At 37.6% G+C, this 7,179-nt stretch overlaps 1 long non-coding RNA gene across 1 annotated transcript; it reads right to left on the bottom strand.

The window, feature by feature from the left end:
* Positions 1-687: 687 nt before the first annotated feature.
* LOC137038314 (uncharacterized) lies at positions 688-6,028 on the bottom strand. The gene is made up of 3 exons (XR_010897453.1): positions 5,168-6,028; positions 2,759-2,847; positions 688-1,120 (listed from the first exon to the last, which is right to left on the bottom strand). It is a non-coding gene; the product is annotated as an uncharacterized lncRNA (long non-coding RNA).
* Positions 6,029-7,179: the final 1,151 nt, after the last annotated feature.

Below are 7,179 nucleotides of genomic sequence, written 5' to 3'. Positions count from 1 at the left end.
ACAGCATTTCACCCTCCTTTTAACTGTGGACTGTTTAAGGTCAGGAACTTGGTACATTAATATAGAACTTCAAATACATTTTAACATTGTGGTGTGCTATTAAGAGTCAGTTTTATATTAATACGTTTACTGTAAAACATGATTTTGAGATGAATCTGAACATTTCATTTAGAGCAGATTGTACGGTAACACTTTATTTTACAGTTTAATTGTTACACGTTACATGTACTTACCATAGTAACAACAGTAAATTATGCATAATTACATGCAACCCGAAACCAAACCCTAATCCTAACCCTATAGACCAGGTTAATTATTATTACTCAGTACATAAATGTATAATTACACTGTTAGTGTAACAATGACGCCAATAAAGGGTTACACTTTCTTTTAGGGTGTCATTGTTACAGTGTAATTATACATTTATGTACCGAGTAATAATAATGAACTACATGTACTTACTATAGGGTTAGGATTAGGGTGTGGTTGAGGGTTAGTTGCTATTACTATGGTAAAGTACATGTAATGTGTGTTACATTGACACTGTAAAATAAAGTGTTACCAAATATAGTGTAACCCACAGTAATAATGGTCAGATGAAGAGGGTTAGTGAATATAAATGGAAAGAATTGAAAGTATGGGGATTGAGCAACAGCGTCTGCCCTCCATCCTAATACTCACGTCTGGCCTAGAAAAGCCAAGACAGCACCGGGGGCCATCAGAAATAAACATGTGAGGAGAGAGAGAGAGAGGCTGAAGACTGAAGCCAGAGCCCAATCCAGAGTCAGGGAGGTTTGTGAGCGATCCAGCTGTGCTGAGCAGACTGTGAAGGCCTCCCCGCCAAGACCAACACAAGAGGAGGGTCCGAAATCCACCCGCCCGCCATTGTGGAGCCCCGGCAGGCATTTCCCCTATCCCAGCATGCAACAGACTCAGTTCGCCAGGCTGACGTAGGGGAGGGGCCAGACGCTCGCTCTCCAAACTGTATTTATTCATTCCTTTGATTTGCAGGTGAGTGTATTCTTCTTATTTCCAGCGTTAGTCATTCTCTTTGTAGTGTCTTTTCATTTAAAGACAACGACGGCTGAAAGATTTAGACCTGCTCTGTGAGCACGAGTCCCTAAAGAGAGAAATAATAGAGAATCATCACAAATCATTGATGATTTAGATGTTGGAATTCCAGGGAAGACTTAGAAGAGGCCTGGATGCCTTACATATCAGCCCACAATACAAATCAAATATTTTATAACCATCACAGCATTTCTGTACAACGCAATTATTACTGTTTTTAAGAATCTCAATCCATTTTCAAATTACAAATTATTTGTAAATGCATTAAAATAATGCAATTAAATGTATTTAATATATTCATATCAATTGATAAATTTTATATATACATATTTTTTAACATTTTTAAATTATTAAAATAAAAACATTTTATTTTAATATTTTTAAAATTTCTGCCAAATAAAACTAAAATTATGGTAGAATTATATATATATATATATATATATATATATATATATATATATATATATATATATATATATATATATATATATATATATATTTTTTTTTTTTTTTTTTTTTACTGAATTCAATCTAGTATTTTAGATTTTAATTGTCAACAAAATAATGTAAAATGCTCCTAAAAAGTCATAATTTATTTATGCAAAATTTGACATTTGATTTAGAATTTAAGATTATTATTACATTTAAAAAAGTTATTTAAATGTTTATACAGTATTTATACATATTTAGTTATTCGGATGCACACACACACACACACACACACACACACACACACACACACACACACACACACACACACACACACACACACACACACACACACACACACACACACACACACACACACACACACACACCATTTTTTAACCTAATCCAATTTAGGATCATTACAGCATTCGATCTTAATTTTCACGAAAATAATGTAAAATGGTCCTTACAAAAATCATAATTTCTTAATGCAAAATATAATGTCTTTGATTTTAGAATTTTAGCTATTCAATAAAATTAACCCTTTATTTAAATATGTTATTTAGCATTCATGGCAAATCATTGTTTTGTTATTAAATACAAGTTAGAAGCTGTAAATGGTTTTATTCATATTGATGCTTTTGTTACATTGTATGTGAAATAAATTGATTTGAAAGTGATATAATATATATATATATGTGTGTGTGTGTGTGCAGAAGCAGAAAAACAGAAAGTTTAAGTGTGTGTGTTTAGTCAAACACATAATCAGTGATTGTCTCTCAGTCTCTGGTCTCTCTCAGCGCTGGGATTGGTGCTTAACCCCCTGAGGAGGTTCACAGTGCTCCTTTGAGAGGTGGCTAAGCTAATCTTGATTGATTTTTTCTTGAACGGTGCACATCTCTTTCAGTGGTTAACGTGCTATATAATCTGTAGCCTGGGACCATGTTAATTCACTCAGCTGGACCAGAGAGAAACCACGGTGCCGTCTTTCTGTGAGAGAAGGGTAACTCTATAGGTGAAGAATAAAGACACAGTGAGAGCAAATGGACCGTGCCATTCACTCTATGGTTTGTTTGCATTTGCTATTTGCGTTACTTGTGCATGATTGAACCTGAGAGCTGTAATTATGAGCTCTTAATAGTGCACAAGAATTAAATTAAGAGCACATCCACAGAGCGGATGCTTTACTTGAATATCTGATCAATATCAAAGTATTGAATAGCATCATTTCAGCACGGATGAACCATGAACTTATTACCGGTTCAGTCCCTCTGGAGGATCCGGAGGTTAAGCGTCTCGTTCAAGGGCATGACAGTGATGAGCTCAGGACTACCAAACAATTTCATACTAATGCAGAAAAATAAAGAGAGAAAGATGTTAGTACTTTTATTCAGCAAGGATGCGGTAAAGTGACAATAAAGACATTTGTAATGTTAATGAAAATATTTCTATTTCAAATAAATGCTGTGTACTTTCTATTCATCAAAGAATCAACAAATATATATGTATATGATCAGGAATATTTCTTGAGCAGAAAATCAGTAATGGTGCTGAAAACTCAGCTTTGCGTCACAGGAATAAATTGCATTTTAACATATATTCACATAGAAAACAGTTATATTAAATTGTAATATTTCACAATATTCATTTTAATGTAATTTTACTTGATCAAATAAATGCAGCTTTGGTGATCATAAGACAGAGACGCCCAAACTAGAGATGCCAAAGTTAGCCCATGAGATTTGGCCCGCCATGTCATAAGGGGAAAAATGTATTTTAAAAAAACTGCCATTTACTCAGAATATTGTTTATCGCGTAAATTAATATGCACAATATTGTTACCGTGGTCACTTAAAAATATTTATTGATAACATTTTAGCATAACTGTTTCTCTGAACTTACAGTGGCTTAATTTCCATCCACGAGTCAAGCCTCAGAGCGCTAAACGTAACCCTTATGGGCTGTTTCTGACTTTTGATTGTGCGATCAAAACCTGGCTACAATAAATAATATGTTAAAAGGAGGACCTCTTTGGGCTGAAAAAAATGAAAGTGCATTACAGAATTTAATAATCGTTTAGGTGTATTAGTTTTATTAAAGAGGCTCCATTAAATTAAATTAAGAAAAATCATGCTGCCAAGTCTGAATTTCTGCATTATTATCCATAAATATGGTGCTTCAGTTTTGAACAAAGTAAATTTTTGCGTTCGTCTCTATGCAGTTGCGATATATAATGCGTGCCGAGCTGGTCTCGTGTCTCACGGAGGAGCTCGGATGGACAAAAGGAGGAGCGACGACAGTGAAGGATGAGAGAGGACCAGGCCTGGATCTTATGAAGTGTGTGTGCGTGGCAGCCGTCCGTGAGGGGCTGTCTGCGTTTTACTTTCAGTTTATTTATTTAGGATTAAAGTGTTTAAACATTCACCGGTTCTCGCCTCCTTCTTCCCATATCAACATACTTCATTACACATATACGAATCAGCCCCCAAAATATACGTACAAATTGCTGAGATCGTGTTGGAAATACATTATGCGGTAGAGCTGCATGATTATCATTAAAAGATAGCGATCTCGATTAAACACCACACATCTTATTCCTCAATGACAACGATTCTCCCGAGTCTATTAACCCTTTGACAAAACCACACAGGAACATTTAAATCTGCGTTTGCGCTGCAGCTGTGCGAGAGTTGAACCAGATTGATGAATGATGAAATCATAAATCAGGGGAACCAAGGCTAACCACTTTAAATCATAGTATAAAACTTTAATATAATGCAACATTTACTTTCGTCCCACAGACTTCAAACAAGTTGGATTGTAAAATGGTAAATCTTACCCAACCACAAATATTTTCATTGGTTGTATACTATTTAAAATACGGTAGATTATTTATATGTATGTATGTGTACATACAAGAAGTCTATTATGATCACCAAAGTTGATCTAAGTATTTGACTAAGTAAAAATAAAATAAAAACTATATATATATACCGATCAGGCATAACATTATGAAGTGAATAACTCTGATGATCTCTTCATCACGGCTCCTGTTAGTGGGTGGGATATATTAGGCAGCAAGTGAACATTTTGTCCTCAGAGTTGATGTGTTAGAAGCAGGAAAAATGGGCAAGTGTAAGGATTTGAGCGAGTTTGACAAGGGTCAGATTGTGATGACTAGACGACTGGGTCAGAGCATCTCCAAAACTGCAGCTCTTGTGGGCTGTTCCCGGTCTGCAGTGGTCAGTATCTATCAAAAGTGGCCCAAGGAAGGAACAGTGGAGAACCGGCCACAGGGTCATGGGCGGCCAAGGCTCATTGATGCACGTGGGGAGCGAAGGCTGGACGTGTGGTCCGATCAAACAGACGAACTACCGTAGCTCAAATTGTTTAGGAAGTTAATGCTGTTGATGCTAATGTCTAGTGGAGTCCATGCCTTGACGGGTCAGGAGTGTTTTGGAAGCAAAAGGGGGGACCAACACAATATTAGGATGGTGGTCATAACGTTATTCCTCATCTGTGTATTTATATTAAAGTAATGAGAAGTGGTTATTTGTCAATAAAATAATGTCAAATGGTCCTAAAATGCATTAGTTCTTTATCCAAAATGTAATGCCTTTTGATTTTGGGGGTAAATATGACTTGGACATGTTTTCCTGAGGTTCACCTGTAATCGGCAGGACAGAGTTCAAAGCGAGACACTTCGGGCACTTGGATTACAACAACTTTGCCGCTCTGGCCGGTGGCCTGACCTGGTCCGGGACTGACTCGCTCTTTCTCCATCACTCTTTCATTCGCTTCCTATGTGCCAGTTGGCAATCCCAGGCCAGGAATCTGTCAGTGTCGATTGAGCTGAAAGGGCAGGGTTCGGGCTAAAGCAGTCGCGCTGGTCGTGGGCCCACCATTTCTTCCAAATAAGCCTGGGAAAAAAAGAAAGAGAGAGAGAGAGAGAGAGAACACATTCCAGCAAGTAGAGCTGCCAACACCCTCCACACACACAAAACTAGGTTTTTTTGCAAAGCGAGCCATGAATGAGATTAACAAAAGGGTCCTGTAAGAGCCCTTCTTGGCCGCCTTCCATGTCAACAGCTCTCGGGGTCAAAGGTCGGACTAACTACATTCATTCCCAGCAGACCCTGCTGCTCTACAACACAAGCTGCCCGAGTCTGGCAGTGGCAGAGAACGGACAGAAAGAGAGAGAGAAAGTTGAGTTTTTCCTCTTCCACTAATCCCCGGAGATATTCCAGATCTCTCCACATGTTTCTGCAGAATTAAAGCAATATCACACCTTGCAAATGGAACGGAAAGAAAAAAAAGAGACAGGACGGAGAGTAAAAAAAGAAAGAAAATGTGGATAGAGGCAGCAAAGAAAGAGGTGAAAAAGGAGGAGAGGGGAAGGTTATTACTGCGTGCACATTTACGGCCTCTCACACATTGAGCCGAGCACCTGATTTCACTCAACGTGAAAAAGGCCCGGAGCTTTCAGCTTAGCTACATAAAAATGTCAGTCATTTAATAGATGCACAACACACCTGGGCTGACAAGCGGGATCATGTAATCCAATTACACGGAAACACATTAGGTAAATAGCGTAAGGACTGATAACAATGTTAAATCGCTGCCAGATTCCACTGCCAAAGCCTCGGCCGGTGGAGATTGTGGAACATTTTGACGGAAGTTTGGATCTTGCTGGGAATGCGGACGATATTTTAAAGAAAGCAATGCTGTTCCTAAAGCAAACAACAAGAAGCCAACGATCAACTGCATCCTCCTAACCACAGTCAAACAAGTTTGATGCTTTTTGTTGAAAATATTAAAGACATTTATAATGTTACAAGACATTTCTATTTCATATAAATGCTGTTCTTTTGAACTTTCTATTCTTCAAAGAATCCTGAAAAGAAAATGTCTTCTGTTTACACTGTTTTCAACACTGATAATACTCATAAATGTGTGTTGATCATCAAATCCTCATATGAGAATGATTAGTGAAGGATCATGTGACACCGAAGACTGGAGTAATGATGATAAATTCAGCTTTGACCACAGGAATAAATCACACTTTACTATATACTCACATAGAAAACAGCTGTTTTACACTGTAACAATATTTCACAATATTACTGTTTTTACTGTATTTTTGATCCAATAAATGCAACCTTGGTGCAACTTTTGACCAGTAGTGCACATTTATGCGAAAAAAGGTGACTTGCATTTAATTTAAGGAATATCTTTTCTCGGTTCATGCATTCCCCTGTGATTTGATCCCATCACCTCTGCATTTTGCTCTACTGTATGAGCTTCTGAGGTACAAACATGCAGATTCAGATGCACATCCTCGTCTGTGCTCCTGCCGGAGTCTGAGCAAATGCACTCAAACACAATCAAAATTACATGCATGCCATCTGTCGATCACGGTGGTCTCACAAGCAACACTAAAGCACTTTTGTAAGTCTCCCAGTACAACAGCGTCTGCTAAATGCCTTAAATATTAATGCATAACAGGCTGGAATGGAAACTTGGAAATGATATGTAAAAACCAATAAGATGTTGAAAACGGGAAAGCGCAGTCGCAGTTCAGCTGTATGAGCTGTAGTCACACACACACTAAAGGAGCTTTACGATTGACGCATGCATTTAAATCTAGACGTAGTGACACTATATTAATTTATTATTATG

This window comes from Pseudorasbora parva, chromosome 13 (genome assembly GCF_024679245.1).
Source record: "Pseudorasbora parva isolate DD20220531a chromosome 13, ASM2467924v1, whole genome shotgun sequence".
NCBI lineage: Eukaryota > Metazoa > Chordata > Actinopteri > Cypriniformes > Gobionidae > Pseudorasbora > Pseudorasbora parva.
The sequence above is the reverse complement of the archived record's forward strand: the minus strand, read 5'-3'. Positions and strand labels throughout refer to the sequence as shown.